Below are 11,302 nucleotides of genomic sequence, written 5' to 3'. Positions count from 1 at the left end.
ATACCCTTTTATGTAGTGATGTTTACTTTGAATTTTTATTGGTTCACACAAACACTCCATCCATGCTTTTGTTCCGGCCCTCCGGTCCAGTTTAAGAACCCATTGTGGCCCTCGAGTCAAAAAGTTTGCCCACCCCTGCTCTAGCTCCTCCCCACACAGACATGCATTCCTAGTGTCGCCTGCACTTCAACTGCCTTGCCCACTCAAGTCCCTGAAATAGCACAGAGCTTCCTAATTGGCCTCCCTCACCTCCCGCTCTTTCCTCTCCCCAGTCAATTCTCCACCCAACAGCTAGTGATTGTCATAGAATTTAAGACAGATTTGGTCATTCCTTCTTGAAGTCCTTCAATGGCCTTTCCTTTGCCTTCAATAAAAACCACGGTCCTCATCATGGCCTCTAAGTCCCCACATGATGGAGCCACTCCTGGCCTCCAACCTCACCAGGTCCACGGACCCTTCCTTCATTTCCCTGTTTCCGCTCAGCCAGTCCCTCTGCCAGCATGTCCCACCTTCTCCTCACAGGGCTGCCGTCTCAGGGCTGCCGTCTCAGTGCTGCCCCTGCTCAGACCGCCTGTCCTACCCCGACACAGCAATAGCAGTCCCCTCATCCCTCGTTAGGACCATTCCACTTCTTGCTCTGCTCCTTCTCAGTACAGCTAACTCCTGAACAATGCTGGGCTTGGGGGCCAGGATTGGATTTGACACCTGCAGTCAAAATCCACATATAGCTTTTGACTCCCTAAACACTTAACTACACAGCGTACCTCAGTAACCACAGGCGATTGGTTCCTGTCCCACCCCCAGCCCCCATCCTACTGATACCAAAATTCAAAGATGTCCAAGGCCCCCATATAAAATGGCATAGATCAATGCGCACAGCCGGCCCTCTGCAGCCCCAGATTCCCAGCCTCGGATTGAAAATAATACAGGTTTTTATTGAAAAATATCTGTGTGGACCCAGCAGTTCAAACCCATGCTGTTCAAAGGTCCATTGTACTTGTTAAGTTATAATATTTGTTGTTGATGATATTGTTTCTCTAAGGATAGCCTCTCCACAGAATCTATGGTCCACTAGGGAGGGCGCTGATGAGTCCATGTGAGTGACGGCTGTCGCCCCCGTGTCTGCCTGGTCCTGGCATGCAGTAGGCACTCAGCGTTTGTTGGATGCAATGCATGGGCCTGAGACCTTGCGTGTTGACATGGACAAAAATTAAGAAAACTGGGCTCCCTGCTTACACACCAGGTAAGGGCTTTGGCATTGACTCTTGTCCTCCTGGGAAGCATCGTAAGCCTCTGAGAAATACAGGTTGTCCTTTAAGCTTCCGGGAGCAGCAGAGAGAAGAGACACGGCCTGACATCCAAATCTTCTCTCTGCCTCAGTCCTGCATCAGATTTCAACGGCAGACACAGGAGAGTCGCAGGCAAGCCAACTGCTTCCTGCCACTTACAAAAACGACAGATTTACCGCCACCCAGAGGCGAGGGAGACTCGGTACAGGCCCACGCGTGCTTAGGCCACAGCCACCCGAAGGCTCAGTGCCTCTCCACAGGGCCAGGGGAGGGGAGGAGATGGGCGAAATGCCTCCAGGAAGCAGGCACCTCATTGCGTAAGGCTTCCTTTCCCTGGAATAGACATCTCCTTACGTAAGACTTCTATTGAAAGAGCTGCTGTGGCCACTCACTAAACACTAGCCAGAAGAAGAAGGCGTGTGAAGGCGTGGATGCCAGCTCTGCCTCCTGAGTCCATGCTGTGTGACCTGGGGCACGACTCCCTCCCCACGTCTCCTCAGCTACGGGGGTGAGGGGCATGAAGGTGAGGAGCACTGCGACAGCACAAACCCGCTCTCGGGGCTCTGTGAGGACCTGACAGAGCAATGGCAATGCCCTAACTAGAGAGGGCTGTGCATGGGCGCCCTCTGGCCCGTGAGGTGACAAGGGACAGGATCTGCTCTTTAACCGGAGGAGATGGGGTTTCGGGACAAGTGCCCGTGGGATTTCACATTGTGGTCACTTCAGTCACTTGAAACACTAAGTTTGGCTTTTAAACAACTTACTGGTTCCCTGGAGGAAACATTAACCACATTATTTCTAAATGCAGGGCGTCAAACAGCTACTGCTCTCAGTGTATCGTGGTAGCTTCTTAAGGCTTGAATCTGGAAAACATCTGTTTCTCTCTGTTAATGAGTCAAAAAAGCAAGAAGACAAGTGTGTTTACAAAAAAAAGGCACCCCCTCCCCATGTCAGTCAAATTGCTCCACCCTGGTGCGCAGGGTGCCCTGGACCTGAACGGCTTGGCTCGCTGCTCAGGGGCACAGGGAGGCAGCTGGCTGCACCCTGAGCACAAGAAGCCAGCAACGCTGCGGGGGTCGGACACCTCACGGCTGCTCAGAGGCCTGATGTTGGCAAAGAGCTCTGCAGAGCAGGCCCGGGGAAGGGCCTGTGAGGCCAGAGTCCGGATTGATGTCAGGCGGCCTCTTCCCAGCACCTGCCGGGGCCTGCAGGTACAAGAGTTGTGCGTTACTTTTATTTTGTAAGCTCCAAGACGGCTGCTTTGGGAAACAAACAAAACACTCATTACCCAGATCTGGGCTGATTCCAAATCAATGCATGCTGCAGGGTTACCTGACCCTGGTGGCCTGTGGGCAGGCCTGCCGTCATTGCCTCGGGGTAACAGCGGACAATAAAGAGGCTGCCATTACCCATCAATAGATCAATAGCACTTCTGCTCATTCCCCAGCCAGAAGGGTCGCCCAGCACCCAAGCACCTTCTCCCTGCTCCTGACCCAGGACAGCCGGGGAGTCGGCTCATGGCACCTCAATGTCACCGACCGGCCATGTTCATTCAGAACCCGTGTCTCCAGAAATATTTTGGCTCTTCAGAGTCAGTGCTTGTTGACAACATAAAACGATTGTATGTCTGTAAAACCGAGTGTGCTTCAGTGTAAACAAGATCTTGTTCCTGAAGGACTCCATGGCAACAGAAATATTTACGGTTCCAAGTCTGTGTGCTCTGCTGTTGCTTTGCTTTCGTTCTCTCTCTCTTAGTCCAGCCATTAGCTCACATGGAAGTAGGAACAGGAGGCACGGCTTTTAGTCTCTTCTCAAATGGCACCGCGGCATTTGATTGCAGGAAGGATAAATAACCATTACAGCGCCACGGTGCGAACGCGGGCAAGCTGCCTGCGTGGCCTGGGTGTGGCCCTTCCATTCCTGACCCGGTGGTCCCTGGGGCACCAGGAGAGAGAGCGAGTCGCTGAAACACAGGGGCAATCACCACCCAAGCAAAACCCGCACCCTGGCTGCTCTAACACCAGCAACCCAAGGACCAGTGAGTCAAGAGCCCGATTTCTGACTAAGCACAAGCGTCAGCCCCAAATGGAAATGACCCGGCTTTTCAAAACCCTGTATGACCGGATGCCAGATGTCAAGGCAAGTGCGTTCCAGCAGGATCCTGAGGCCAGAGAGCAGGCCAGGGGCTCCGCACGCATGTCCCAGGAAGGCTGCCGGTGCCTCTGAAAGACGGAGTCTTCAAGAGCTGCTAGGAAATGTGCACCTCTAAGATTTCCCTGTAATTCCTGTCATTATTAAGCAAAGTAGTTTAACCTGAAATCGCTGACATTTCATTCCCTCAAAAATGTTTCCCTGTATGCGGACAGCCCTTATTCTGCTCACATTTCACTTTTTGTGAGTTGCATGAAGTAATGACAGCTCCCCCAGAAACTCCATAAAGCAAGGGAGAGCCTTGGGTTTAAACGTTTCCGGTGTAACAGAAGCTGAACTCTTCTTCCCTAGGGGAGGCAAGGTGAGGACGGGAGCCCCTGGGGGTCTCTCTGCCCGGACCCCGGGTTTCATCAGAGCTTGCTCTCACCCTCGGCAGCCCAGCCACATGCTGCCCCCACCCGCCAGGCCCTTCCTCCCCTACCCACCTTTCCCAGGTCCCTCCTCTGTGCGCCTGTTACAGGGACAGAAACTCTTCTCAGAGTTCCAGTGACAGACCTAACAACACAATTTCATGTTTTCATTAAAGATGAATTCTAGCCATGTTTTCTGTGAGCTGCACTAGCCGACATCGCATGTAAAAGCTCCCTTTATTGGTGTCCTGTGTCCTCTAGGTGCAGAATCCTGGCTTCCCGCAGCTCTTCCCGCAGCTCTTCCCCCCGAGGGGCACAGGACACGGCCCAGGCCCTGCCAGCTGGCCGCCCGCGGGTCCCACGCTGATGGCGTCACTGGGCAGCTCTCCCGAATCCGCAGGAAACTGTCCAGGCGGCCATGGGCTGTGGATACCACTTGGGGGGAATATTTTACATATAAAACCAAGCATGGTTTAATTTCAGAGTTTTATGAGAATTTCTATATTTAAAAAATGTTAGCCCAACTATGTATCGTGACTTAGAAATCAAAAACGCGGCCGTTGTGTCGCAGGCACACGCGGTGAGTGCTGCCATCTCTATGGGCAGATCTTGCCACCGGACATGCCTCTCGCGTCGTCTCCCTCTTCCGTGGAGGCTGAGACGCCCCGAGTCCCTCAGCTCCCCTGTCCTGGGCACACTGCTAACTCACTCCCAGCCTCCTCAGCGGTCCTGTGGGCCCCGGGGTCACTCTGGCAAACAGAACATGGGCAAAGCTACCCGTCCAAGCCTGACACCTCCACGGGGCCCTCTACCCTCCTCCACCCGCCTCTGCCTCTGGGATTCGAAGACTCCGGCCAAGAACGCCAAGGTCCTCAAAGGCGACAGAGCCGTGACGGACGGAGCACAGGTCTCTGGTGACTGTGCGGCAGGGACCCTGGCCAGCCCTCAGCCCACCTCGGAGGACTGAGACGTGAGCAAGACATCCTTTTGCTGTGGTCGCCACTGAGCTCCTGGTGTGGATGAGAGCTGGCCGTGCTGGCGGACACACCCTGACCTCGCCCTCACCTGAGGCCTCAGGACCTGTGCTGAGTGAGTGAAGTTTCCAGAGTTAAAAACCAAAGGGCTCTGTGCTACATTTATTAGTCCATGTGGGCACATGCTATCAACTGAGGGTTTCAATGTCAGGTCTACTTCCTATAGTTTATCAGTCACCGAGGGGCCCGTGTGCCAGTCGGACCCGATCACACTGACCCCTGCAGCGATCAGAGGAGGTTCTCAGCCTCAAGCAAACAGGATAAAGGTCTGGAGGGACGAGCCCAGTTCTGTGCTGATTCCCCGAAGACAGTTGTGGGGGGGGGGGGGGGGGGGCGGGGCGCCTCGAGCGGTGGGGAGAGACAGTGTGGGTCTGATGCACCTGTGACCTGGAGGCAGGGCCTCCTCACAGAGCCCTGCTCAGCCGAGGTGCAGACCAACTAAGCTGGCAAAACTCCTCTGGCAGTCAACACACCTTGTCTTTGCCTCATCTCCAGCCCAGCAGCCTAACCTTCCTACAGCCAACTTGGGGGAGTTTACCCAACAGCCTGCAGGCCTGGCTGGGTGAGCAAGGGAGGCATGGAGCCCCGCGCTGAGTCCGAGCCACCCCCTGTGACCATCCTGGGGCAGCGTCCTGGGCTGCATGGGCAGGGTCTGTCTCAGGGTCAGGCTGCCTGAGTCCCTGCAGGGGGGAAGAGCGTCCATGAGTGCAGGCTGTGCTGAGTCTTGGGGTCCTGTTGCCGCTGAGTGGAGCCTCATAAACAGCCCATGGCAACAAGACGTGACCCAGCGCTGTGGGGTATGTACCTGCGCCACCTGAGCAGAGGGGAAAGGGCTCGTGCTGTGCGCCTGCCGGTGGTCCGGGGAGGCTGCTCCATACGCGGCACGGCCTGGTGCCCTGGGCGCTCTGAGTCCTGGAACTCGCGGCGGGACCTGGCAGTGCCTGTCCCTGCCTGCGGCTGCCCCGGCTCCGCAGCCGTCCTGGGGCAGGTCTGAGGGCTCTGAGTGCCTGCATGTGCTTGGAGACCGAGCTCAGGCCATGAAGGGGCAACAAGGAGGTCAAAGGGTAAACACTCCACTCCCAGGACCCTCACTCCCAGAGGGGTCACATGCCCCTGAGTCCCTGGTGGCAGAGTCCCGGGGTCTCCCGTGGGGAGAGCTCTGCCCGCCCGCCAGTGCCGTCAGGACCACCTCCAATGGAAACCCTCACGCAGTCCTGCTCGGGAACCAGGCTGCCGAGGAGGTAATGCCCCAAAGAAGCGCCAGTTCCGGACTGTCGGGCCCCTGCACACAGTCCCCGAGGGGCACAGCAGCCCAAATTCGAGAGCTGGCCCTGCCCTTCTCCTGAGCAGCTGTGAGCAGGGGAGCAGGCAAAGGTCCGGCCACAGACACACTGTGCAGCCCGCAGTCCCATGTGGAGGCTGCATCCGCCCAGGACACCGCAGGAAGGCACAGGGCAGCTCTGCGTGCAGGCGTTATCCCCGGGACCGGCAGAGCCCCGCGTCCACCGGTGGGAGCACTGCGGCCTGTCTGTCAATGGAACACAATTCAGCAACGCAGAGAAGCCGACTGCTGGCACCGCAGAGCCCACGAGGAAATCCCCAAACGCTGTGGATGAGATGGCCCTGCCCAGACAGCGTGTGCTCCACGGCCCCTTCTGTGAGACGTTCTGGAAGAGGCACGTGAAACAACCAGACAACGCTGCCTTTGCGGTGGGCGGGCTGACTGGGAAGAGGCCCGAGGGAACTCAGGGAGATACGAATATGCTGTATCTCGATGGGGTTTGGATTACACGGTGGGATCATCGAACGGTGCTGCTAAGACCTGCATCTTTTACTGGATGTAAGCCTGACCCCAAAAGGAACTCCAGACAAATATGGAAGTCCAGCGGATGGGTGACGCTGATGTCTCCTTGGTAAACCTCCTGCCGACTCAGGGAGGTAGAGATGGACGGAGGAGCTGCAGAGGGAACCAAGAACTTTCCAGGTGGAACACGCGTGGGCACTGCACCACTGCATCAACCTTCCCGTGCGTTTGGAAGTGACCATGATAACCTGTCAGGGATGGGCATGTAGAATGGACCGGGACCCCTGCCGGGTCAGGACCTGGCACGCAGCAGAGCAGCACAGGGTCTGAGGACGGAGCGACTGGAGCACTGACGCTGAGGAAGGTTCGTGCAGAGCCAGCCTGGTGTCGAGCAGGGCGGCGAGAGCACCAGTAAGCACAGGGTCTGCGCGTGCCCCCTGCCTGTCCTGCATGGAGGAGCCACTGAGATGGGTGTGGCCTCAGAGGCACAGAATGCCTGGGCCAGTGCCCTGGGGCTGGGGGGAAGGAAGTCAGGGTAACCCTGGGGTCCTGGTTGCTGGGCAAGGACCAGGCTTCTGAGCTGAGGACATGATGGCTCTGCGTGTCGCAGGGCAGGTGGCCTGCTCCTGGGCCCCTCCCTGTTTGTTAGTGGCTGTCCAATGGGAGGCCAGAACGCAACACCGGTGCTCACTTCGGCAGCCCGTGTACTAACCAGAACGACCAAGAGATGAGCGTGGCCCCTGCGCAAGGATGACACGCAAATCCGTGAAGCGTTCCAGACTTAAAAGAAAAGAAAAGAACGCAACACCGAGTGCTGGTACTAGTAGGGGTCTCTCATTTGCAGGTGAGTGTCCCCGACATTGAGTGCGGGTTCAGATGTCTGCGCTCCCAGTGTTCCTCCTCTTCATGGCAAAGGTGAGAGTGCATGAATCACCCCTAAAATGCAAATAGCATCCCCGAAGAAGCACTCGGGCAGGACGAAGCCACTTAGAAGACAGCGGCATGAAAAGCTTGCATCTGGCTTGATGTCCAAGGGCTGTCTTCTCCTCCACTAAGGGGCTGCTCCTCCGGATCTCTGTGGGGGGCGCATCTGCTCCCCCCGACCACAGCCATGTCCCAGGGACATTCTGGCCAAGTGCCTGCTGGGTTTGGGCGGCCCCCACAGGCCCGCTCCACAGCGCATGCTGGCTGACCAAGGAGCATGCGCTGGAGGGAGCCCGGGCAGCCCAGAGCCGCTGGGACCTGAGGCTGAGGATAGCAGGGTTAGGGAATTCTCTCCTTCAGAGAGACCAGCGCAAGAGCCACGCACGAGGCTCCGTTGGAAGACGGCCCAGGGATGTTCCCACTCTCCTCCAGGGAACAAAGCAGCCTGGAGCCTGGACCCCTGCCCCTGAAGTCGGACCCTGGTCTGGTTCCAGTAGCTCACTTTCTGTGCGTGCCCGCTACCTGGGGGCATGACAGCGGCTTCGCCTCTCGGGGACGAGAGGCCCAGGGACCCCTGCAGGTGTGGGGTGCGCAGCCTGTGCTCTCAGAGCCTCCCCACACGCCAGTCCCTGCTGATGCCGCCAGGGGCACAGGAGAGCCGGGAGCACAAGGGCCCGAGTCTGTGGGAGTGATCAAGCCGACGAAATTTCCGGCTTCATAACTGCCATTTACTCCCTGCTCTGCTGTCCCTGAAGGAGGTTAAATTAAATTTATCAAATCAATTAATTTTTTATTTTTCAATTTCTAAAGAAATGAAATAAATTAAGCAAAATTTTATCATTTTGCAAATTAAAGAAATAAACTATTACATTGTATTCTATATATGGGTATTTTTAAAACTCGGTAGTAATAAATCAATCTAAGTGACTCCTGAGAAATAACCAGTCACCCCATTTTCAGACAGTGAGCCCGAAACTTCTCTCTTGGGGGAAAGGCCGAGCCCCGCACATTCTCATAATACAGCACATCTTATACTAACGTGGTTCTTTCATGGTCTCAGCATGTTACGTGCGTGTTTGCAATGCTGGCTCTGCATGCATGCTCTCCCTGGCTGTCCGTGAGACCCAGAGGCCAGGCAGAAGGAGGACCCTGGCCCAGAGACCCGCTCTCCTGGGCCAGTCCACCCTCACCTGAGTGGCTGGTGCAGAGGCCTGTTAGCAAAAGAGCTGCAGGAGCGAGTGTGGGCGCTGGGCCTCCGGGAGCCTCAAGGAGGCGGGCGGCGGTGCTGTACGGGGCCTCCCTGTGCGGGTAAGGGCCAGCGGGACATCCACGGAGCACGGGGCCCAGGGCTGCTGTGTGCGGGCCAAGGGGAGGTCATCGACCACACCCGCTTCCTCGGGCTCTGCAGGCTCCTCCAGCTGCCACACTGTGGGACGCCCACATCGATTGTCAGGTTTAGAGAATGGCCGCTCAGACGGTCTAGCCCTCGGCCTCTAGGCCTCCCACTGGGGCCCAGGCACCACGGGCAGAGACGAGCTGACCTTGCGTGCCATCTCCCAGCTCCTGACCCAGCACCCGTGGGCATAACCAGAGTTCCCGTACTGCACCGGTTACCAACATGCCCTGCCCACACGGGGAGGTGGCAGAGGAGTGACCCCTAGACTTTGGAAAGGCCTCTATTTGTGATAACTGACGTGGTCCCGCCTTACCCTGTCCCAGCCCCGTTGGCCAGCAGCACTGAACACCACGAGGAACTCAGCCAAATGTCAGGCAGTGACTGAAATGGCCAGCTCTCCCTGTAGCCGAGTGCTGTGCCAACCCCTGACTCTCACCAACCCCTGAAAGCCCCGTCCCACTCTTCACATGGAGGGAAGAGGCCAGGACACGCCAGGCAGCCACCGTGTCCCACCCTCGGTGGAAGCTGGCCTCTGGGCCCCAGCCCAGCATGGCCCTTATTGCTGGGCCAGTGCCTTGGGGCCCCTTCTGCCAGGCCCTTCCTGTGGCCCACGGGCCCCGCCAGGAGCACCTTTCCCGGGCCATCAGCAGTAATGGACGACTCCATAAAGCTCATGCAAGGATCTCCCTTGAAACAGCTGCCTGCAGCTGGGGCTGGCCACCTTCCCTGAGCAGAAGCCAGTCCAGGGTGGCCCAGCCCTGCAGCTGAGCCTCTCAGGGGCTCCGGGTCCCAGCAAAGCCCACAGAGACTTAGGTGGCCCTGAGCACCCATAGCTCTGTCCGCTCCCACCCACGGAGCCAGCACTCAGGGTCGGGTGGTCCTGAGGGAGTGGCAGGGAGAGGTGGGCAGGACCTGGGTGATGCCTGACCGCCTGCCCTGGAATCTGGGCACCCCGAGCTGCTGTGAGAGTCAGGAGCAGTTTGTGCAGAGTGCCCAGCCTCGCCGGGCAGGGAGCAGCCCCTTCCTGGGCCCTGGGAGTGTGGCGGGACCCTGGGTGCTGAGCCCCGGGGCAGGCATCGCCCAGGCTGCTGACAGGGCTGGCTTACTGCACACGCTGTGCCCAGGCCCCGTGCCCAGCAGGAGCCCGGCCACCTGGTGAGATAGAGCCTTTTGATGACCCCAACGTGAAGGCACGTGGCAGAGGCCCTCTGCCCCCCTCAGGCAGATGGCAGAGCTATGCTGTAGTGCTGTGGCCTGGGTCCCAGAGGCCCAGTCCTGGCCCCAGAACCTTCCAGAGGCTGTGTCCCAGCAGACGCTCTGTGACACAGAGCAGGTGCCTTGACATACCACACAGCAGCTGCCAGCTCTTGGGCTCCCATCCCTGAAGGATGTGATGGGAAATGAACTTGGACCGCCCTCCCTGCAGGCAGTCAGCCCAGCCGGCAATGAGCCTGTCTCTCTGCGGCCAGGGTCCCTCCAGCCCAGGATGCATGGATGTGCAGGTTTTCTTTTTCTTTTATTTTGTTTAATGTTTTTATTGATTTCAGACAGAGGAAGGGAGAGAGAGAAACATCAATGATGAGAGAGAATCATTGATCAGCTGCCTCCTGCACGCCCCCTACTGGGGACCGAGCCCGCAGCCCGGGATGTGCCCTGACAGGGAATCCGGCCCTGACCTCCTGGTTCATGGGTTGACGCTCAACCACTGAGCCACGCCGGCCGGACCGTGCAGGTTTTCTTGAGGGCCAGCTTCATCGGGAGAAGAGCGAAGCCTGGCGTCCTGAGGTTTGGGGTGTGCTCTCTAAATCTGGGTCACTTGCAGCCCAAATTCCCAGCTGCTCATTGCTCAAGCCAAAGAGGAGGCAACGGTGGGCGCTCTCTCCCGCCCGCCTGTGCCATTCTCTGAGGGGTGTGCCTGTCACCAGCCCCTCAAGTTTGCAAAGTAAGCGTGTAGACAGGCTTCTGTGATGTTGATTGGACAGCATCTCTGCGGTTTGTCTCCTTTCTCTTTGTGCGGCTCTTTTTTATCCCCTACCCCTTTTCCTCTTCACACAGGGCCTCTTGACATAGGGTCACCATGCGTGTGCGTGTGCGTGTGCTCACGCGTGTGCACCTCTCTGGGAAGGAGTATGTGGGCCTCGCCGGGTCCTCAGAGGGGACCTGACCGCCCAGAGGGCCCACGTTGCTGTTGTCAGGCCCCCTTAGCAGTGGTTCTCAACCTTCCGGCCCTTTAAATACAGTTCCTCATGTTGTGACCCAACCATAAAATTATTTTCGTGGCTACTTCATAACTG

At 57.5% G+C, this 11,302-nt stretch overlaps 1 pseudogene; it reads left to right on the top strand.

Annotated features, from left to right (window-relative positions):
- The first annotated feature begins 7,373 nt into the window (after window positions 1-7,373).
- On the top strand, window positions 7,374-7,473 carry LOC138999022 (U6 spliceosomal RNA; annotated as a pseudogene).
- Window positions 7,474-11,302: the final 3,829 nt, after the last annotated feature.

Source organism: Myotis yumanensis, unplaced genomic scaffold, assembly GCF_028538775.1.
Source record: "Myotis yumanensis isolate MYYU_CA2020_CCGP unplaced genomic scaffold, mMyoYum1.0.hap1 SCAF_21, whole genome shotgun sequence".
Taxonomy (NCBI): domain Eukaryota; kingdom Metazoa; phylum Chordata; class Mammalia; order Chiroptera; family Vespertilionidae; genus Myotis; species Myotis yumanensis.
Note: the sequence above shows the minus strand (reverse complement) of the source record. Positions and strands in the feature narration are given on the sequence as shown.